Source organism: Neoarius graeffei, chromosome 19, assembly GCF_027579695.1.
Source record: "Neoarius graeffei isolate fNeoGra1 chromosome 19, fNeoGra1.pri, whole genome shotgun sequence".
NCBI lineage: Eukaryota > Metazoa > Chordata > Actinopteri > Siluriformes > Ariidae > Neoarius > Neoarius graeffei.
Window position 1 is genome coordinate 54,835,837 of NC_083587.1, and position 24,827 is coordinate 54,860,663.

General features: G+C 42.3%; 1 protein-coding gene across 1 annotated transcript in view; it reads right to left on the reverse strand.

Moving 5' to 3' along the window:
• LOC132867419 (mannosyl-oligosaccharide 1,2-alpha-mannosidase IA) overlaps window positions 1-24,827 on the reverse strand; it is a 614,171-nt gene that overhangs the window by 126,509 nt on the left and 462,835 nt on the right. The window lies entirely within an intron of this gene.

Below are 24,827 nucleotides of genomic sequence, written 5' to 3' on the forward strand. Positions count from 1 at the left end.
ACGAGCCAGAAACCTCATCAGTGACCCCTCACACCCTCATTATGGACTGTTCTCCCCTCTGGCCTCTGGAAAGAGGTTCCGCAGCATTAAGTGCAGGACCACCAGGTTCCGTAACAGCTTTTCCCCCCCAAGTCACCAGACTGCTAAACTCCAAACCCAAACTCTAAACTTCTATTTATAACTGAACATTCCAAATTCCACAGGTCACTTTATAATATTGCACTTCATAATATTTTTGCTGCTGCATAATTGAATTTAATACACTTCATATTTATTTCTGTGTTGAGCCAAATTGCAATGAAATTTCGTTTGGTGTACACTTGTTGCATACTGAATGACAATAAAGGTTGTCCAAGTCTAATTATGTGACTTATGAAGTGAATTGGTTGGACCAGCTGTTATTTAGGGGTTTCATATGAAAGGGGGAGAATACCTATGCACACTCCAGATTTCGGTTTTTTCATCTTAATTATTGTTTGTGTCACAATAAAACAACAATTTGTACCTGTAAAGTGGTAGGCATGTTGTGTAAATCAAATGGTGCCAACCTTCCAAAAATCCATTTTAATTCCAGCTTGTAATGCGACAAAACAGGACAAACACCAAGGGGGATGAATACTTTTGCAAGACACTGTAGCAAGCACACACACCCACACCAATCAAGTCATCTCTAAGCAATCTAAATGCACTTTTAGTGTACTCATTTCAGGAATGAATTTGCACCCTTGCAATGTTTCTGCTCTAAACGTACAATGTGAATGCTTTAAAAGCGTAAATGTTCCGAACCCCATGAAAAGAACCATCGTGTACTTTTGATTTCTTGTCTAAAACTTTCAAAATGAGATTGCTGAAGCTGAACCACTCAAACAGACTATCTTTATTGAGCTGCTTAAAAAGTAAATAGCACCACAATGCTCTCAGTGTTAAAAGCCCACACTCAGCCATTATGTCATTAGAGAGATAAATAAGTAATAACTAATATTCAGAAGATGAATAAATAATATGCTCTGTAATAAAGATGCAGCTATGGCTGTTTAATGGAGTTTAAAGGTTTTCTGGTGCATGATTGGAATCCATTTGTGGGTGACACTCGAGCACGTTTCATATTTCCTCGCAGTTTTTTATTAGTTTAAAATGTCTGCAGGGTGGCACGCTGGTGCAGTGGTTTGCACTGTCGCCTCACAGCAAGAAGCAAGAAGTGAACCTTGTGGTTGACTGGAGCTTTTCTGTGTGGAGTTTGCATGTTCTCTTCATGCTTCTGGTTGCTCCGGTTTCCTCCCACAGTTCAAAAGACATCCGGATTAGGTCAACCGGTTAGTCTAAATTGTCCATAGGTGTGAATGTGAGCGTGTATGGTTGTTCATCTGTGTGGCAACCCTGTGAGAGATTGGCGATCTGCTCAGGACGTTCCCCACCTCTCACCCAAAGTCAGCTGGGATTGTCTCCAGCTTCCCCTGTGACTCTGATGGATAAGTGGGCTACATAATGGACGGATCGATGAGATTGAATCAGTTAAAGAGGTGATGATAAAACCCAGTCACACCCTGCCACTGGAGAACAATAACATTAGCCTTAGATTATATTCCGCACCACCATACACATTCTATAATGATAAAAATGGTAACGTAGTGTATTACAACCAGTGCTGAAATAAAAACTCTGTCGATTTTAAATGCAGTTGAAGTACCGTCAGAGCCACCGTTATAGAAAATTAATCAACATGTTCTGGCCAATCGGATTCGAGAATTCATCAGTGCTTTGCTCTGAAGAGATTTTAAAGTTCTTTAAACTTGTCAGATTTTTTTTTGCATCATAGAGCCTTCGATAAACACTAGAAATTTCAAAATGTTGCCAGGTGTTTATTAAAGCTGCAGAGTTGAAATATTCAGTGCCGGACTGAATTCTTCATACACTCGCCAGCCACTTTAATCATACGGTAACTTGTTCTTCATTCTAAGATTCCTGTTCTTGGCTGGCAAGACTGGAACCCAAGAGCAGTGGTCTTCTGCTGTTGCATGCTGAGATGCTTTTCTGCTCACCACAGTTGTAAAGAGTTACTATATCCTTCCTGGAGAAAAAAAACTCAAACCAATCTGTCCATTTTCCTCTGACCTCTCTTATCAACAAGGTGTTTGTTTCCACCCACAGAACTGTCGCTCATTCAACTCAGTGTTTGTTGTTTTCCGCACCATTCTGTCTGTGTAAACTCTAGAGACTGTTGTGCGTGAAAACCCCCAGGAGATCAGCAGTTTCTGACATACTCAAACGGCTCAAACCAACACCCATGCCACAGTGAAAGCCACACTTTGAGATCACAGTTTTTCCCATTCTGATGTTTGAACATTGTGAACATTAACTGAAGCTCTTGATTTGTATCTGCATGAGCTTATGCTTCGTGCTGCTATCAAGGGATTGGCTTAGATTATCATATCCATATTCTCGTTAGAACAGTCAGTAAATATTCAACCGGCTATGATTTTCCAACAATAATGCTCCCATAATTTTTTTTTTTAATTCTTTAATAATGGTTTGCTTCACAATGTTATGACAACAGAAGCCATAGGTATTAAAGTTTCTAGAACTAAAATATATTCACTCATATCAGCACTACATGCACTACAGTGTCAGTTTGATGATTTTATGGAGACTCATTCACTCATCTCCAGTAAGCGCCTTATCCTGGTCAGGATTGTAGTGAATCTGGGAACGCTGGGTTGCAAGCCGAGGATACACCCCAGATGCAACATGAGCCCACTGCCAAGCACCATGCTGCGATTTAAAGACCTATGGAGGTCCCTATGGCGGCATTAAAATATCACGTTAAGGGACTGGATACAATTTGCACAGATGGGGCCACTGTCAGTAAGTGTACACGTGTATGGTAGGTGTTCCTGATAAAATAGCACCTGAGTGAACTTGTCGTTCTAATGCATAATCATCCTCTGGATTTATGTGTTGGTACGAGCTCAAAGGATTACCATTGAGTAGCACGAGCTTCATTATTCACCAGTCACGCAGAACACAGGATATAATAAAGCTCCACTGAGGGGACGGACCAAGAGAGATGAAGCGTAGACGGATGAAAGAGCATGTCACCTAACTGAGACAAAGAAAGAGAGAGGGAGGTTGATAAGGAGGAAGGAGAGATGTAGAGAAGAAAGGAAAACATATGAGGAGGGAGAGAAGCAGAAGCGTACAGCAATAAAAAGGAAAATTGAAAAGAGAGAAAGAAGAAGAAAGAGAGAACAATAGAAACAGTGAGATATAAAAATGAGAGAGAGAGAGAGAGAGAGAGAGAGAGAGAATCACTCATAATGAAAGGAAGATGAAGGACACAGACTCAAAATCAAGCATAGATGAAAAAAGAACCTGAGAGCTGGATGAAGAGAAGTAAAAAGATGGCGAGAAAGACAGAGAAAGAAATAAGAATGGTTCGGAGACACCAACAGAGAGAAGACTGATAGAATAATGTGAGTGAATGAAAAAGATAATGCTGAGAAAGAATAAAAAAATAACAGATAAAGGGAAGCGTATGGAAGCAAGGTAAAGACCAATTAACAAAAAAAAAAGATGGCGGAATAAAGTTACAGTCAAGCATCTTGTTTTGAGCAGTTTTAGACATACCCCCCCCCCCCCCCAACTATGATACAGCTGGTGCTTCCTGTTGCCAGCAAGATTAACTAGGGTTGCCAGGTTCCAGAAAAATTCCATCCCAAAATACATCTCAAAAAGACGAAATGAGCCAAAAAATTGGGAAAAGGAGACATATTTTTCTTCTTCTTCTCACCATTATTATTCTTTTCATGGGAAATAAGGTCACTTGGTGAGCATGCATTTCTGATGCATGGACAATATCCATGGACCTGGCAACCATGTCATTAATTGTCCTATCTGCTGCTCCTTTTCACTGAGAGAGCATGGGGCAGGGCGGCAAGGTAGTGTAGTGGTTAGCGCTGTCACTTCACAGCAAGAAAGTTCTGCGTTCGAGTCCAGTGGCTGATGAGCACCTTTCTGTATGGAGTTTGCGTGTTCTCCTCGTGTCTGTGTGGGTTTCCTCCAGGTGCTCCAGTTTCCCCCAAAGACATGCAGGTTAGGTCAATTGGTGGCTCTAAATTGACTGTAGGTGTGAATGTGAGTGTGAATGGTTGTTTGTCTCTATGTGTCAGCCCTGCAATGACCTGGTGACTTGTCCAGGGTGTACCCCGCCTCTCGCCCATAGTCTGCTGGGATTGGCTCCAGTTTGCCCATGACCCTGAACAGGATAAGCGGATATGGATAATGGAATGGATGGATCGAGCATGGGGCAGCATGATTTGTGCCTCAATGGGCCTATTAGTTTTTGTTGCAGTTCACATTTTTGACCACTGAAGAAGAATACCTTTATTGTCACTGCACAAAGGTACAACGAAATTTAATTCATCATAGGAAAGCAAAGCGGGGTGGCACAGTGGTGTAGTGGTTAGCGCTGTCACCTCACAGCAAGAAGGTCCGGGTTCGAGCCCCGTGGCCGGCGAGGGCCTTTCTGTGTGGAGTTTGCATGTTCTCCCCGTGTCCGCGTGGGTTTCCTCCGGGTGCTCCGGTTTCCCCCACAGTCCAAAGACATGCAGGTTAGGTTAACTGGTGACTCTAAATTGACCGTAGGTGTGAATGTGAGTGTGAATGGTTGTCTGTGTCTATGTGTCAGCCCTGTGATGACCTGGCAGCTTGTCCAGGGTGTACCCCGCCTTTCGCCCGTAGTCAGCTGGGATAGGCTCCAGCTTGCCTGCGACCCTGTAGAACAGGATAAAGCGGCTAGAGATAATGAGATGAGATGAGGAAAGCAAAGCGTACTTGTGCGCCGCCACTCTTGGGCACTTCAACCCCAGGTCGTCCCATGTTAACCTAACTGCATGTCTTTGAACCATGGGGGAAACCGGAGCACCCAGAGGGAAACCGGAGCACCCAGAGGAAACCCAGACAGACACAGGGAGAACAAGCAAACTCCACACAGAAAGGCCTCTGTCAGCCACTGGGCTTGAACTCAGAACCTTCTTGCTGTGAGGCGACAGTGCTAACCACTTACACCATCGTGCCACCATACTAACAATAGTGGGTGCAATAATAACAACTCGATGGATCTAAATGAGACAGTCAGACCACTACGCAACATCTACAAAGGTGAGCAAATCAGTGAAAAAGTTTCAGCTTGTATCTATCAAATAGTAATAGGTAATTAGCAATTCAACAGACTTTAAAATCTGAGCTGTCACTAAGGACTTTATAAAGATTAGCATTTGTTGACTAGCTGATGTACAAATGAACAAGTGTGGAACACCATCAGACAAGCCACAGACCACTATGAGGACCTCCTCATAACAGTCAAAAAGAGAAGACTGAAGTGGTATGGCCATGTCACAAGATCCAACAGCCTCTCAAAGACCATCTTGCAAGGCAGGGTACAGGGAGGTAGAAGACGAGGCAGACAGAAGAAGAAATGGGTGAACATCACCAGTGAATGGACCAAGAAGCTTTGCTTTGTTTCCGTCAGCATAGCACCACCATGACCAAAGGGACTAGTGATAGTGACTAGTGATAGCAATGTACATCCTAACATGCACCTTGATGGATGAGCCACCACTGAAATGAGCACATGGTGGCAGATGCGTGATCAATCGCCATTCCTGAATGGAGGGCGGAGACCAGGAGAAGCAGTGAGTAATTCCAGGAATGAGCAATGCACCGCTGGATAATTAATATATTTGTGGCAAGGTGAGTGAATGTACGAGAGAGGATGTGGAATGAACTGAGCTGCGGGAAAACAGAAATATATACCTCTGCCAAGGAGGTTATGTTTTGGTGCAGTTTGTTTGTCTGTCTGTCTGTAAGCCAGTGTTGTAGTCGAGTCACTAAACCTCGAGTCCAAGTCCAGTCTCGAGTCCCCGGTGTTCAAGTCAAGTCCAAGTTATTAAAGAAAATTTCGAGTCGAGTCCACTATTGAGCTGAGTTGATTCCGAGAACAAGACTCCAACTGCACCATTTGATGATGGCTGTTTCTGCCTTTATGTGAAACTGTCTCTGCTACTGTGTTGGACTAGCGTTACTGCTTGACTGCCCCATTTTAGTTAATAGGCTACAGATAAAAAAAGTTTGTTCATCGCTCAGCAAGCCCCACCCACTATCAACAGGACAAATAACATGAGAGAGAGAGGGTTAATACTTGCTAGTTCATTGCTCAGCAAGCAAGCCCCGCTATCAACAGGGCAATGAACATAGAGTGTCACTTTCTTCTCTGGGTGGAGTCTTGCCAAATGACAATTGAAGTTCGAGGTTGTCCCTGTCGTCTCCTCGATAGTTCTTCTACGTATGGAACACATAGCAGTGCATTTTTTTCCCACTGCATGAAAAGTCTGTATAAGCAAAGTGGACAATCCTAGGGGCGTTCTCTCCAGGCATTTTAGCACCATTAACGTTAGTTTGTTCCTGAACATGACATATGAACAGGTGAATGTGCATTCTCTTTCACAGAATTAGTATAAAATTTTGTGTAGATATAAATATCTTATGCCAAATTATTACGGCATGTTACAAAAATAAACAAAAAATCCGAGTCCTTGTCTCCAATTTATGAGTCCGAATGCAGTTAATCAGAGTCCAAGTCCGAGACATCAGTGCTTACGTCCATGTCAAGTCACAAGTCCTTAAAATTAGGGCATGAGCTGGACTCGAGTCAGAGTCCTGGACTCTAGCACTACAAGCCTGCTTTAAGCAACATTGTGCAAAACCTACTGTCCTGATTTCCATGAAACTTGGTGGAAGGGTGTAGCAAAGGCCTAGGAAGAACCCATTAAATTTTGGAGAAGATCCAAGTCATGGGGTGGATCCATGAATTGACGTTGCAAGGTATGCCATTTGGCCTTGGTGAAGGTCTGCTCTCTCTGAATGTCCTGCTACTCTTCCCTCCATTCACAAATGGTGCTTGACAACATCTCTGCTACCACTTGCTCACGTCAGTGGTGGCTTGTCCACAGAGGCAGGTTAGAGTTGCATTGTGGTTGATGTTACCGTGCAATGAGAATACGATTCCAATTCCCTCGATAAAGCAGCCAGTGACAAGGTGGAGTACTACCAAAACCTTGAAGATCAGGTGAAAGACCATGCTAAGACAGACACCATGCACTTTCGTGGCTTTCCTGGTAAGTGGCACAAGCCCAACAATATGATCCTGCAACTCTTGGGCATGTCTGACCAACGAACTAGGCAAACTGGGAAACTGCTTAGCTGACGAGCACTGTTTTACTCTCTCAACATCTTGTCAATGTTTGGAGGCAGCAGTTATACCAAAACTACCGATGAATGCCGGCACTCCCAGATGAGGACCCTGGGTCATTCAGACATAGCATCTGAGTGAGTTCAAAATCCTTTAACCAGAATTTCTTCCCCCACCCATTCTGTTCCCAATGTTCACCACTGCACAGTAACATCTGTGCAACATTCTCAATGTCACTTGAGATTGACCACGGATGGGCCACTAATAATAACCCAGAAAAGAAAGTGTATTAACTGCACTATAACAAATGTGATGCACCATGTATACTGTTGCCAACTTTTTTAGTATGAGTTAAGCGGTGACTACACCTGAGCAGCAGTCATGTAATATAATTAGCCTGCTTTCATTGTTTCTCCACTGGCACTTTGCTTTTAAAAGGGCAGTACTATGAAATTACACATAAATTGTTCCTCTCAGCTTATAACCCCACTTTGCTGTTTCCTCGCTGGTGTGTCAATGTCTGAAATATTCAATATTCCAGTGGGAACATGGGCCGTAAGCCAGCCGAGCTTAAACTAGTCATTTTCAGGAAGTGTTTGAGTAGATGTGTGTATATATTAGAGTGTGAGGTTTTTTTTTTTTTTTTAAATAGTACCAACTCTTTTAATTGAGGTCTGGCACTGTTTCTTCTATTGTCTTGGGCTTGTTTACGACGTGATCACGACGGCGCACTTGTTTCTGATCAAAAGGGTTGCACTTGCATCTTTAATGTTGGTATCTTTATTTAAAACCTCTGTGTCTATATTTTGTTGAGCATCACTTCTGAGCTTTGAATAAAAGTATCTGTCATACAAACAAAACGAAATGTGGGTAGTTTATTTAAGATTCTGTTTAAAATGACAAAACTGTTGAGAGTTTAAATCCTACAACTGCAGAGAGCCACAGCCATGGCCAGTGTGCTGTATTCAGACTTGAATTAAGCAACTGTAGTGAGGATTTAATAGTCCATCCATCCATTATCTGTAGCCACTTATCCTGTGCAGGGTCACAGGCAAGCTGGAGCCTATCCCAGCAGATTATGGGCGAGAGGCAGGGTACACCCTGGACAAGTCGCCAGATCATCACAGGGCTGACATATAGAGACAAACAACCATTCACACGCACGGTCAATTTAGAGCCACCAATTAACCTAACCTGCATGCCTTTGGAGGAAACTGGAGCACCCAGAGGAAACCCACGCAGACACGGGGAAAACATGCAAACTCCACACAGAAAGTCCCTTTTCAGCCACTGGGTTTGAACCCAGAACCTTCTTGCTGTGAGGCAACAGTGCTAACCACTACACCACCATGCCACCCTGGATTTAAGAGTGACACTGAGAAATTCAAACTTCAATGTAATGCAAGTAGTTTTTCAAGCTTAAAATGCAAGTGCTCATGGTCCAACTAAAAACCCTGTCTCGGACATCTCTATGCAAGAAACAGCTGGTAATCTTAAACCTTAAACTACACACAGGTCATTGTAAGTTGATGAAACACCAACCTAAGCACATCAGAGCAAAAAAAATCCTATTACAATATTGCTGGAACAATTAATGACAAACATAACAATGAACTCTTGAAAGTCAGCTCCGTGTCTGCAAGCCCTCCTACATAAAGTGCTTTTTATATCAATCCCATGCAATATTAATATTACGGTATTTCTACTCAGACAGATGTATTTTGCACTTAGTATAAGGGTCATAAGATCATCTCGCCAAACACCTCTGAAGATCTTGGCTTGAGTGAACCTGCTCTTTGCGTGCTGATTCAGAGTATCTGTAAGTGTTCAAAAAGACAAAAGTTCACTTTCATAATATAATGAGTGAATCTGCTGAAGCGAAGCTGCTCTGTACGGAAAAAAATAAAGGCCTCTCGCCTCGAAGCTGGATATGGAGTGGTGTATTCAGTGGAAGACACCTGAACACCACAATAAGACAAAAAGGACAAGTAATTTTTCTTTATTTTTCCTTTTAATTTCTTTTAATTGTTTCTTTTAGAACTCATCTTTATTGTCCCTAACTGCTTCACCTAGCATGTAATATGAAAAATCAAACAACTGACTTTTACACCAACTAGTGCATTCTTTAACTTGTGTTTAACCAGTTAGCTTTAGAAGGATACGCTGTGACTACTGTTGTTTCACATTCAAATTAAAAAAAAAAAAAGCTAGACATTGCACGTGCTCAGGAGAAAAATTACAAGCAACACAAGCAATTTAATGTAATACTAACACTGTTGAATGCTTACACTGTTTTAGATTAGTCATCAGAACCACGGACAGCTCCCAAAACTGTACTATATACACCATGAATATGAACAAATGTGAACATCATTTTCATTCAGAAGTGAACAGAAAATGTCTTTTAAACTGTTACAAATACAGATACATATAGTAGATGCACTATAGTTTTTAGAAAGATTCACAAGGCATCTGGTTAAAACTAAAGGTCTCAACTACTAGTTTATTTAGAAGGAATGGGATGGAATGGGATCCAACAAAAAAATTTTACCTTAGTGGGAGATTTTTGCTTTTATACAGGTGTGCAGTTACATATGAAGCTTGTTGGTGCGAGCGAGAGGGCAGATATGAAGCTTGCAGAACAAAGAACCACCACATTCATTAACATAAGGTACCATGCAATGCAACTGCAGCATTCTGTTCATTTCTCCTTAGTAACTTCCTGGTTAGGGTTGTGGTGGGATAAACTAAGCTAATAGTTTGGGAATATTTTGGGAAATGAAACCAATTAATTTGGTTCGAATACATCACAAACAAAAATAAGAATAGAATTCACAAAAGTGCAGCCATTTTTACCACTGGATTTAATTCTTCTGGTTTAGGCCACACCCACTTCGGGTTTAAATCTGAGTACAGATATGAGTATTTTGAGCAGGAAACAGATACAAATGATGGCATTACTTCATCATCGGTGTCTGTTGAACAAAGTCTCTCTCTCACATGTTGGCTGTGTCGTTATTCTCCAAGCTGCTGAAACTGAACAGCGACTAGACTTGAGGGAAATTAATCAAAGACCAAATCCTAAACAAAGCCCCTATGATGCCAGTTTATTACAAATATATAAACCTACCACTGTCACCTTGTAGTTCTAGAATTACTGAAGCTCATCTGTTTTTCCACCCCTCTATACCATCTATCATTGGAAAGGGACCAATGACAACAGAGCAGATGGTCTACTGATCATATCAGGATCCTCTCTCCATTAATCAGAATCAGCACCAGTGGATTTTCACGGACCCGTGAGGGACTGAAGTGGCCTGAGTGACCCTTGACGCAATCGTTAGTCATTTGGTGTAGCTAAAATGGCCGTGCTCCCTGTGCATTTATGTTGGCAGCCATTTTTTTCCCACCTCATGTCACCCAAATCTATAGACCCTTCCTATGTGACGTCACGACAAACGCGGCCGCCATTTTGGGCATGTACTACCAGTAGTCTACCACAGCCAACAACGAGGAACGACGGTGAAGCATCGAAAGGAATATAGCCATCAAAGAAAGTTTTTACTTTCAGCAAGACTTCCATCATGCCATTATATTGTTGTGCACCTGGATGTAGTAACCATCAACACACAAGGCAAGATTTATCATTTTATCGGATCCCGACAGATGCTGACCGACGGAGAAGATGGATGGTCTCTAAAATATTGGCAAAATGATGTTTATTGACATAGCAATTGTGTGTAACGGGAAGCATTTGCATATCCGAAGTGTTGTGTTTGCATCAAAGATAAAATAAACCGATATGACAACGACTGCTGCTGCCAGGTTGGGGACACAAACTAGTAGAAAGGAAGTGTACCAACAGACTTCCTTTGTGGTCGATTCTGCTTTAAGATAAGATGCATTTAATTATTCGTCTGCTGTGGGTTTGGAATCGGTAGCCTGACCGATTCGTTCATGTTTGTGGTGCCATTTGTTTGTTGACGCGTGTTGAAATGGAAGATTGGTTGTTGACATGATTTCCAGTGATGCTTTGGTGCTGCTGTGGATCAGATGTGTTGAGTAGCCTGACTGTTTTTTTTTTCTTGCGTGTGGTATCATTGTTGACGCAAGGTTGTTTTTTGAACATGCCAATGCGGACACGATTTCCCCTGATGAGTTATGACTTCAGATGCGATGCGTGTGTGGAGGTGTGGAGTCAGCGTGATATGTGCGTAAGATAGGCTTCTCATATGTTTGGAGATCCGCGCTCTGAGACAAGCGCAAGCACCCCCCCCCAGGGAAAAAAAGGAACCCCCCGAAAATATCGACATAGTTCGAACACTGGGTTGGAGAAAGTAATGGCAAATAGTGAGTGCACAAACCATAGAAGGTAAACTGTACACAGCGCCAGGGCAGTGTGATGGTATGTCTACTTTTAGATTGTGTTAGCTTATCAATGAACACACTCGTCACTCGACGAGTTTCACGTCTTTACGACGGATACTTAAATGTGTGTTAGGTATTATTGTTGCAGTCTAAGCAGTCATTGTAGCAGCTAGATGAATGAGAACCGAAAGGGTCTGTGCCATAAACCGTTATTTCTTCATGTCCAAAATGGTGGTCGCGTTTACGAAGGTCACGTGAGTGAAAAGGGTCTATACTAGGACGCCTTCCTGATTCAAGGGTACTGCCGGTTGCTTTGGTTTCCTTGGTATTTCCTGTCTCGTTCAGTAGTTGTCTTGGCATGCATGATTGTTGTTTCATTGCAAATATGTTTAGCAGTATTCACTAAACCAATTTCATCACTATATAGTTGAAAGGGCTAATCTAATATTCACATGCAAAGAAAAACAATGTAATTATGCCCAAGCAAATCATTTTGATACAGATATTTTAATTTCAGATACATTTCTTCAAACACTATTAGTTTTATTTTCTTGTTCTTTGCCTGTCCAGTGTGTTCTGGGTTGGGTCCCTTTTCTAGGGTTTCTTAAATAAGTAATTACAGCATGGCTAGCCACTCCTCTGCTGCATTGCTTTTGGTCAAGGACAATTTAGAGTAGTGAATTAGCCTAACTGCATGTCTTTGGATTGTGCATGAAACCGGAGCACCCAGAGGAAACCCACACAGACACGGGGAGAACATGCAAACTCCACACAGAAAGGCCCCTGTCAGCCACTGGGCTCGAACCCAAAACTTTCTTGCTGTGAGACGACAGTGCTAACCACTACACCACCGTGAGGACCCATGCATAGAAAAGGTGTCCTCAATGGTTGGGTAATAGTTTATCCTGTTTAAGAAAGTTCTACAGAGAACCCAACACCGCCTGTGAAAGGGTTCTACAGAGAACCATTTTCCCCAGATGGCCAAACAAAAGAACAAGTCAAGGTTCTAGATTCAGTATGACTTTCTTAAAGTGTTGGAAAATAAAGTCCTGAGTCCTGCTGGGAGTCACTGTATTACTGCACTTCTCATTTGCATAATGATAAACTTCACTCAACTTTCCCCTCCCATGAAACTTTCATCACCTGGCCCCACCCACTCCACTTCAACAAAAGCTGCTTTGCCTCCTGTTCTTCCTCTGAGACATGTGAAGCCACTCAACTGTATCTTTTCAAACTGCTGCTCAAGCTTCATTGCACTCGAGGGAACAGACTCAGAGGAAAGTGTTATCTGCCATCTTCTGCATACGTGAGCTGACAGACACCCATAATTGGCTGGTGTCACTATGACTGACACAGGAGCAAGAGTAATGCCATCCATCCTGCTAGTGTTGTCGTACTTGAGACCGGTCTTGGCCTTGAGACCAGTCTCAAGACCCCTTTTTGAAGGTGTCGGTCTTGTCTCGGAATCAACTACATTTTTACTCAGTCTTGTCTTGGTCTCAGACATAGAGATGGGATTTTATTTCAAGACCGGTAAAGACCACAACTGTGGGAATTTCACTAAATTGCCTGTGCATTGTCTGATTTATTTAACATTGTTACTGTGATTGGATGTAAAATTTCCTACTTCAATTGTGACCAATGACATGACTCACTGATAATTTGAATTTTTTCTTCCTGTTAACGGCCATCACTCCACCCCGCCCCCCTTCACACACACTGGTCTGGTCCTGGTCTTGACTCGGGTCTTACCTTGATCTCAACACCTCAAAGTCTTGGTCTCGATAAACTTTGGTCCTGGTCTTGACTTGGTCTCAACCCCTCAAAGTCTTGGTCTTGATACACTTTGGTCCTGGTCTGGACTTGGTCTCACCCTACCTTGGTCTTGGTTTGATCTCAGCCCCTCAAAATCTTGGTCCTGATACACTTTCGTCTTGGTCATAACTTGGTCTTAGTTTAGGTGGTCAACACTACCTCTTTCCTAGACAGTACAGCCGATTTTGTTCTCTTGGCTCCTGGGCATTATTGCAATCTCCTGACAATATGGTGAATACATTTCTGTTGCGCCACTTGGGAGCTTTCCTGCTGTGCCACCATGGACTGAAAACGAATGACTTCTTAATCCATTGTTATCGGCCAGTGTGAACACAAGTTATCATTTAAACCTCACTCGAAGGTAGGAGTGGACCAGGATTAGAAGAAAGCAAAGCTTTACACACATTCTGCTCATGTATTAGGGAGAAAATCCAAATCTCTCTATCTGTACTAGGATAAGAGGACAAACTGCTAGCAAATAGCAGATGGACAAGCCACTGGCTCACCACCTCCCACCACACAGAGAGAAATGGTTCAACCCTGGTCACTGTCAACTCCTTGCTTAAGGAACATGCAAATGAAGCAACATACAGCATATAAAGATGGATCATCCTGTCATCCAATGTCCATCTGTAAAAAGCAGGGTTGTAATTAATAATCGGCCCCTTGGCTGCAAAATTATCCGATTCATTATTTAGTTCATAATGGACCATAATATCCCATCCCTTTGTGCATTGCTTTTATGTGCTGAATTAATAACCAATGTTGGTTAAAAGAGCACTTAATATTCACACACACACACACACACACACACACACACACACACACACACACACACACACACACACAGGATAAACCAACAGCCCATGTACAGAATACAGTGTATCCTGAGGTCCTTTCAATACTTAAAGCAATTTACTAAAAGGAAATGCAAATGAAATGAATGCAAGGCTTAAATGCATAATGCATGCAGTACACGCACAATTCAAGTCTGTTTGACCGTCTCTGGAGGGTAAACCGGATCACTATGTTCACGTTTCACCTCTCAGAGACCTGATGAGCTAATGTGTTCATTTAAAATGCAAGTGTAGGTGTAGATAGTAAAATCCATCGTGATATACAAATCCCCTGTGTGCTAATGTGATAATACAGTCGAGGAGATTACAGGATTTCATTTATCAAGCTGGACACGAATGAATTTGTTCATGAACTGTTCGTAAGAGCATTGTGGAAATCGGAAAATCTGGGAAAACAGAGCTATGTAAATTTACATATAAGAAGACTCTCTAATTTAAAGAAAATATCTCGCAAATAAACAAATTGAGCTCAAAGTCGGTCTTTATGTCTGTCCCTAAAAAAAAAAAAAAAAAAAGCCGCATGTTGAATTTGTGCTTAACGATATAAGCACTAAAGTGATGAAAATAGACAGGACTATTTTTTGTCAGGGAGGCCGCCATAACTCCATCGTGCATGATGTCATTTTCCACGAGCACAGCGGAAATGTACACGTGCATGCTATACTAGTGTCAGTGGGGTGAAGTATTCTGTCAGGGATGGTTGGAGATGGATGTAAGTGCAGAAGATCTTTATCAAGAAAAGTGCAAACAGACAAACAGTCCAAATCGGCAGAGATATATCGTGAACGATAAAACAGGCAAAAGATCAAGCGAGGCACAAACACAATATCGTAAACAGAAGCAGGGTCAAACACGAGGAACAAGTAACAAGAATCAGAAACCAGGAAATCAGCCAGGAAACACGGTTCGGTAATGTGTCACAACAACGCAATACTTCGCAAAGTAAGTCTGCATTCTGAGTCCTTATTTAGGCATGCTGATTGCGCCTTAATCCTGTACAGGTGTGTGTCATTCATGGTACGTGCATGAGTCTGTTCAGAACACGTGCTGTCCAGAGCGCCCCTGAGAGTCCTTCTGTTGTGACAACAATAGTATAATATTATGGTCTAGCGTGACTTCTCGGTCAATTTGTGCAAAAATTATGGTGATGCAGTATTAGAAAAGGAATCAAAATAAAATAGTGGCTAATTTATTGTCTGTTTATTTATCTCATCTCATCTCATTATCTCTAGCCGCTTTATCCTTCTACAGGGTCGCAGGCAAGCTGGAGCCTATCCCAGCTGACTACGGGCGAAAGGCGGGGTACACCCTGGACAAGTCGCCAGGTCATCACAGGGCTGACACATAGACACAGACAACCATTCACACTCACACCTACGGTCAATTTAGAGTCACCAGTTAACCTAACCTGCATGTCTTTGGACTGTGGGGGAAACCGGAGCACCCGGAGGAAACCCACGTGGACACGGGGAGAACATGCAAACTCCGCACAGAAAGGCCCTCACCGGCCATGGGGCTCGAACCCAGGACCTTCTTGCTGTGAGGCGACAGCGCTAACCACTACACCACCGTGCTGCCCCTGTTTATTTATAATAATAAAAAAAAAAAACATTTACCTGCTTATCTTCCATCTGGGGCGGCACGGTGGTGTAGTGGTTAGCGCTGTCGCCTCACAGCAAGAAGGTCCGAGTTCAAGCCCCGTGGCCGGCGAGGGCCTTTCTGTGTGGAGTTTGCATGTTCTCCCCGTGTCCGCGTGGGTTTCCTCCGGGTGCTCCGGTTTCCCCCACAGTCCAAAGACATGCAGGTTAGGTTAACTGGTGACTCTAAATTGACCGTAGGTGTGAATGTGAGTGTGAATGGTTGTCTGTGTCTATGTGTCAGCCCTGTGATGACCTGGTGACTTGTCCAGGGTGTACCCCGCCTTTCGCCCGTAGTCAGCTGGGATAGGCTCCAGCTTGCCTGCGACCCTGTAGAACAGGATAAAGTGGCTAGAGATAATGAGATGAGATCTTCCATCCGTTCAATGCATGACACAATATGCTGTCATGCTGTCACGCCACCTTCATTTTCGTCTCCTAATACATCCATGCATCTGGCTAATCCAGTCTGGCCACGCCCAGGGAAATGGCCCAATGGACTGATGTTACAACTTTAACATGTTTTTTACGCTAAAGTCCGCTTATTTTTTTCATCTAGAACATCTTGTATTAATGTGTAAGGACATTTCATAACCTCGTAATTTAAAATTTTCCTGGTTAATCGCTTTAAACCTGGACTGATCGTCTACAAATATTTAGTGCTAGGTTACTGCGAAAAAATTTAAACAATTTAAAAAAGCTATACACTAGCAAGTTTAAATATTTATTTCAATTGAACTCATGAATTTAGTGAAAATATTTGGAACATCAGTCATATTACTACCTTGAAAGAAAGCAATCCAAAAGACTAAATGTAAATCAGCTGTCCTGTGAACACGCCCAGTAATTTAACACCAAGTCCACAGCTGAACAGTTGAGGGTGTTCCTCAATGTGAACTCACAACCTTCTAGTCACTAGCGCAGAACCTTACCCTAAATCAGTTTTACTTTCTCACTGCATCCATCTCACTCTCCTCCCTCGACTCACAAATCACTGCCGTCCACGCTGTGATCGACGACGCATGCCTCTGACATCGATCGCTCTCCTGCCATCTAAAACGACGGCCTTTCGCCCATAAACGGAGCTTTGCTTTTTTTTTTTCCACGTAGAGTCAATTGAGACAGGTTATGACCGTCACTTCTAATCATGAGTGATAGCTGTAATAAATCACTGCTGTCAAATCCTCATGGACTGCTCTTTCTAAAAACAATGGTACAGTACCAGTCAAAAGTTTACACACCCCTACTCTCCTCATTCATAGGTTTTTCTGTATTTTTTCTTCTATTTTCGACATTGTAAAACATACTGAAGACATCAAAACTATGAAATAACATCTGGAACATCTATGTAATTATGTGGTAAACAAAAAAAGTGTTTAAAAAACCAAAATGTTTCATATTTTAGATACTTCAAAGTAGCCAGCATTTACCTTGATGATGCTTTACATGCTATTGTCATTATCTTAACCAGCTTCATGAGGTCATCACCTGGAATGCTTTTCAATTAACAGGTGTGTCTCATCAAACATTAATTAGTGGACAAGTTTCGTGCCACCTTAATGCATTTGAGATCAAACAGTAAATAGTAAATATTAAAAATACAGTAAATAGCCCTATTCAACACCACAACTGTAGTAATCCATATTACGTCAAGAATCGCTCGACTAAGTAAAGAGAAACAACATCCATTATTACTTTAAGACATGTAATATCTTTTAATTAATAAAAATAAAGAAAAAAGATTGAATTAGAAGGTGTGTCCAAACATTCAACTAGTACTGTACATCTCATCTCATCTCATCTCATCATCTGTAGCCGCTTTATCCTGTTCTACAGGGTCGCAGGCAAGCTGGAGCCTATCCCAGCTGACTACGGGCGAAAGGCGGGGTACACCCTGGACAAGTCGCCAGGTCATCACAGGGCTGACACATAGACAACCATTCACACTCACATTCACACCTACGGTCAATTTAGAGTCACCAGTTAACCTAACCTGCATGTCTTTGGACTGTGGGGGAAACCGGAGCACCCGGAGGAAACCCACGCGGACACGGGGAGAACATGCAAACTCTGCACAGAAAGGCTCTCGCCGGCCACAGGGCTCGAACCCAGAACCTTCTTGCTGTGAGGCGACAGCGCTAACCACTACACCACCGTGCGGCCTAGTACTGTACAAAATAATAATAATAATAATAATGTCTGGGTTATTTGGTATCTCTTTCTTCTTCTTACTCTAAATGTAGTGCATGTCGAGGGTTAACGGTGCTTGAAGGGTAAAGTATCTGCATGACACAGATAACGAAAAAAATGTTTTTTTTTTTCTCGAAAGGATATATTGAAGTAAAAGTGTAAATACACAAATTATTCACTCTACCCTCAAGTAGAAATGTACAAATTCCGAAATTTACTGAAAGTGCTATGGTGCGTTCATGTGCTATGGGAATTATGGTAAATACCAAACGCCGACATGGAAAGCACACATGAACGCCCCCTCTTGTGGTATTTTCCACTGGGCAACTCATAGAAAATTTTGATACACGAGTTGCCGAGATGAGATGAACTTTAACCTTTTCAACATGGCGGCGAGCGGTACAAGGCACTTGAATGGTAAGCATTGTACGCTACTAAAGTTTTTTTTTTTACTAGTACTAGTGGGTAGTTTTTGGTGTCTATGCAATGTTGCGTCATTAACAAGTGTAATATAATACGTTAGAAATCCGTTTCCTTTAAAAATGTGTTGTTATGGTTTGTTTTTACCTATCCAGAGCAGACGCTATTGCTAACGATAGCTAACTAACTATTGCTAACTAGCAGTCTGCAACAACAACAAAAGCATGTGAACACAACACACTGGTAAATACCACTTCCCAACTGGAAAATATCATCTTCCCATAGCACATGAACGCAGAAACAGTCTTATGAAAATGACATCATAAAATCCCAGGTTTTTTGTGTGTGATATGCTCAAATAGGTTGTAAAGTTCACCGATAAATAAAAAATTGGCTCAAAAAGGAATTCTTTTGCACCTGAATTCTCTGATATTTTGGAACACAAAATCAAGGGAACGAGAACAAGAAAAACTAGAAGGGCACTCGGTCGAGAGCATACCTCTAATAAACCACATATTATCAACATCAAAATCATATCACTGGAATCTAGGATAATACTAAAGCTGTCCACCAAATTTCATCCAAATCCGTTCACTACTTTTCGAGTTACGTTGGGAAGAGTCAAACAAAAACGGAGGTGAAAACACAACCTACTCGAACAAAGTTAGCGGAGGAAAAAAGGCATTAAAAAATAACCACCCAGTAACTAAAATGAAACATCGCCTCTAAGCCCACTTTACTTTTTTTTTTTAAAGCAGGTGCTAAAGCCATAGTGTGAGCAGCTGTCTGCTGAATCAAACTAGCCAATTAGTGCACAAAAAAGAGAGCAAGACTCGAGGGGGGAAAAAGCTTCTAGCAGGACATCTGAGGACACACACAACCTCCCTTAGGGGTTTTACATCAGAGTGCACACACAGTTCACACTACTGCAGTAAGAAAAGCACACATTCTCACATGGTCATGAGCAGGTGGAGACATAAAGAGAATGGAGATGTAGAAGAGCGCTACTGACTTAATTACACACACAGATATGAAGTTAAAGTAACAGGTAATATTTCCCCATCATTGCAGGATTCATGTTTATGCAAGGCAAATCACAGGTTTACATTAACACGCTGCTTGTTATACGTTATCGTTTCTATAGCAACTACTAATTCACATTTGCATGGCACAATTATATGGCAGATGCTCCACATAATTCTCAGCCTAATAATAAATAGATTAAAAGCAACAAAGGAAAAAGAGAGGCTCGTGATGAAACATTTTATAATTACACTCATGTGAAGAAAACATTATAGATGATGGTGTTTGAAATGAAATGAGAGAAGCTTCCTTTCTCACTTTTTCCATTTCACTGACCTCATACTGACATTAGGTCACTGTTAACGAAGCAAGAAAACTCAGATCAGATCGCGCCTTCTCTCTCTCTCCGCAGTGTTTGTTTTGGCCTGGACTTGCGCCGAGGCCTCCAGCAAAAACCCAGCAGTCCAATTACCGAGCAGCTTGCAAATAAAACATAAAATCAGGAGCAAGTAACTGAAAGACAGCACGGTGGGAGCTTTGAAAGTGCGCCCACCACAAAACACAATGCTGTGCATCCACTGCATGGAATGAAAAGACTCTCATTCGTGTGATCATTTCCACACAACACTTTTTTCCTCACTAAACTATACGCTGGTGATTCTGCTGTGTATGCAATCAAAGCTGTACATGACAATAAACCTATGTTCGCCTCAGGGATGAGGTAGGATAAATGGTCTTTAATGATAATAGTGTAAAGGAATATTCTGGCAAAAAAAAACAAAAAAAACCCTACTTTTTTGGTTTTGCACTGACAGAAAATGTTATGTAAACTCATTTTTATCTTGACAAATTTCTAAAATAGATAAAATAAAATACATGTCTAACTGGAGGTGAAATGACACCGAGAGGTGGACTGATACTAATTTGTCAGAAAAAAGGCCAAAGTTTGCCATAAACAGCACAACCATTATTTTTCATTTAATTATACATAATTTATTTTAACTCTCACTCAAGACCAAGACCATATTTACTGAGACCAATGCCAGAGTCTGACACAAGTCCAAGTACAAAAATAGCCACAAATGGAGATGAAGGGCCCGAGCACCTCCGGTATACCAAATCTGGCATGAATCCAACAAACTGCCTAAGAGGAGAACATCAAAATGTAACGTGTCAAAATGCACAAGATCAAAAATAACTCACTTCCTGTTGAGTATGGCTAATACAATGTACATTACAATTTTGTCTTGGGGCACCCCACACACGTACCAAATTTGACACGGATTAGTGAAACTATCTACTGGGAAAAGGTCTCAATGTCATGTGGGGGCGCTATGGAGTCCCCTAGACATACCCAGAGCCAAGCTTCTACCCTGAGTAGTGGTGGCCAGGACTGATATGTGTACCATATTTCATGAGTTTCTACCCATGGGAACCACCTCAAAAATGGCCAAGCCTTGAAGAAAAAGAAGAAGAATCCTTCGGAAAACAAGAGGGCCTTGCACCTCAGTGCAGTGACCTCTGGTGGACACCAGAGGCTGCACGCCTCCGGTGCTCAGGCCCTAAATACTGTCTGAGACAAGTTCAAGTCTCATCTCATCTCATTATCTCTAGCCACTTTATCCTGTTCTACAGGGTCGCAGGCAAGCTGGAGCCTATCCCAGCTGACTACGGGCGAAAGGCGGGGTACACCCTGGACAAGTCGCCAGGTCATCACAGGGCTGACACATAGACACAGACAGCCATTCACACTCACATTCACACTTACGGTCAATTTTAGAGTCACCAGTTAACCTAACCTGCATGTCTTTGGACTGTGGGGGAAACTGGAGCACCCAGAGGAAACCCACAAGGACACGGGGAGAACATGCAAACTCCGCACAGAAAGGCCCTCGCCAGCCACGAGGCTCGAACCCGGACCTTCTTGCTGTGAGGCAACAGCGCTAACCACTGCACCACCGTGCCGCCCTACAAGTCCAAGTCAATACAGAAAAAGTCTCGAGACTGGAACCGAGTCTACGCTTGGACTCGAGTCCTCCAGCCCTAGTATCTCATCTCATCTCATCATCTCTAGCCACTTTGTCCTGTCCTACAGGGTCGCAGGCAAGCTGGAGCCTATCCCAGCTGACTACGGGTGAAAGGCGGGGTACACCCTGGACAAGTCGCCAGGTCATCACAGGGCTGACACATAGACACAGACAACCATTCACACTCACATTCACACCTACGGTCAATTTAGAGTCACCAGTTAACCTAACCTGCATGTCTTTGGACTGTGGGGGAAACCGGAGCACCCGGAGGAAACCCACGCAGACACGGGGAGAACATGCAAACTCCGCACAGAAAGGCCCTCGCCGGCCACGGGGCTCGAACCCGGACCTTCTTGCTGTGAGGCGACAGCGCTAACCACTACACCACCGTGCCACCCAGCCCTAGTATCGATAGTGAAAACAGTCAGAACTAAACACAGAACAGGTGAACACAATCATGTAGCAAGCAAAAACAGGATGGGGGTGGAACCACTAGAGGACTAGAACAGAAATCAAACCAAGCACAAGTTGCTAATCACCATGGGAACCACAATATGAAGAGGGGAACCTTGACAGCAGAACAATTATGCTTTCAGACTCCTGGCTTTGGATCTGAATTTGAGTTCATGCCAGTGGGATAGCAACAAAAAGAAAATCTCAAAACACACAAACACATGTGCAAGCATTCCTTTGGTCCTCACATCTCTGAAATCACAGACATATAGAACCCAGGGCTTTACAAAAATCGATTCTGCTTCTCAGATTGAGATTTGACACAGAGATTGCTGTGCAAATTAAAACAGAGCAGCGACCACTGGGTGTCTTTTTAATGACTGTCACCATAAAACACTCTGAAACTGACAACGCAAAGCACAGAAACAATCGACCAGGACAAAATTATTGAGATGAGGGACGACTTCACTGCCAGTAACACTAATTCCTGCACCCCAAACAGCTCGACTGCCAGCAGGCAAGTGTTAATCTAATCTTTGTGTTCAGACTTACTTTCTCTGGGAAATCTGTTCGGGGACCACAGGATGTGAGGAGAAAACAGATGAAGGTGAACAAGCAGCCACACTGAATCTCATCTCTTACCATCATCGAATGTCCTTGTACGTGGTGTCTCCATGTGAGACTGATAACACGTGTCCTCCATCTGAGACTCATGGTATAAGCAAACATGTTCAAGATCAGATTCTGAGGACATCTGTAAAGTTTGGGTGTGGTCATACATAGGGGGCAGAGAAGGGCACTCGGTCGAGAGCATACCTCTAATAAACCACATATTATCAACATCAAAATCATACCACTGGAATCTAGGATAATACTAAAGCTGTCCACCAAATTTCATCCATACCCGTTCACTACTTTTCGAGTTACGTTGGGAAGAGTCAAACAAAAACGGAGGTGAAAACGCAGAGTTACCTTCAAATAACTTTCTCAGAAACTGCAAGTGTGATCAATGTGAAATTTGATATTCTGACTCGGTGTGGTTAATATGTGGCTGAATTTCTAATCCTTAATTTATTTATTAGTTAAACGACAAGGCTGCCATCAACCCGTCAGCTTTTAAGAGGCATCTGACAGGGTAAGAACTCAGCTATTGAGGTATTTCACCTGACGTCACAGGGTCACGTGACGCCCCGGTGTCCGCCATTAAATGTAAAATGTGAACAATGAATAGTCTCTCCTGTGTTATGTGAATCTTGGAAAGTAAATGACCATTGGAGCCAGATTTGCAACAGATGCTTGGACCCCTCAGATCGCTGCTTGCAGCTACGTTTTATTATTATGATTTATAGTAATAGTAGTTCATTTACTCTGTTCGGAAATCTCAATTTTGCTCTTATCAGAGCCATCAAAAACACATGCAGAGTGCAGACAGCTGGCCTTCACATCCCCTCACACATACACACACAGCAGGAGGCTAAGCTGTACTGACACTTCCATCAGAAAATGCAGACAACACATGGTATCTGGTGGCATGTGAGTGAACACAAACCGACTGCCTGCAGAGACAAATGCTGTGTCTCAAATGGTTTACTTATGTACAGTTCCGGACAATTTTTGAGTATATTATACTCAAAAATTGTACAGCTACTGTTAGAAATGAATGGCCTGTGAGTTTCGAGCTTAATACAAATGTATAGACGTTTAATTATTAGGCTATAGTAGGTGATTTGAGAAAGCTTCACACTCCACAATCGTGACAGTCAGTGTGGATGTGTGCCTGTGTGTGTGTGTGTGTGTGTGTGTGTGTGCGCAAGAGGCTGCAAACAGTCGGATGTGATGCACTATCAGCCACAAGCCAGTCTGATCTGATAAAACACTCCAGTGAAGAGATATCAGTAAAGAAAAAAGTATTTTATCTCCAATCACTCACACACACACAAAACTATTTTACACCATTTCATTTAACCAGTGAAGAGTAGTGAATTATGTGAAAAATCTCCTCATGCTGCCTGCTTCTGTATCTAGAAGCAAAAATAAACAGGGTGAAAAAAAAAGGGGGGGGGGGGGGGGGTTGTGTGGCTGAACATCTGGATTTGTGACCAGATGAATTTTCTTTCTACTTTTCAAGGTAGGAAGGAAGGAAGGAAGGAAGGATGGATGGATGGATGAAAGAAAGAAAGAAAGAAAGAAAGAAAGAAAGAAAGAAAGAAAGAAAGAAAGAAAGAAAGAAAGAACTAATTAATGAATAAACTGATAAATGTAAGAATAAATAATCAAACAATCCAAGGGAATAAAGAAACTAACAGACTAATTAACGATTGAATGAATAAATGAAAACCTCAACTAATCAATATATTCGATAATGTGCTCTTCTAAACAGCATCCAAAGACTTAAACATTAATCAACTGGCATGCAGCAGCCTTGTTTGTTGTGAACGTTCATCATATTAATTAAGCATCAGTAAACTGTGCAGTCTGCACGCACAGGCCTTCAATCTTCTGCACATGTTCTCTTAAGAGCTTTTATAGCATTGTTCTGAAAGGGCCTCTGCTCTTCCCGAGGGGACTGAATGCTCCTATGTCAATGTGAAAAAGTCACCTGCGTTCCCCCCCACACACCAAATCCCAACAGTATCCACTCAGCAAAAAGCTGAAATGGCAGGAAAATTCTACACTGCTGTCTTCTTCTCTGACTTTTTTCAGATTTTTAATCAATACATGTTACGCTGACTCGGGAGGCTGTGTATTGACAGATTCCTTGGCAATTAGTTTTGGACGAGTATAATTT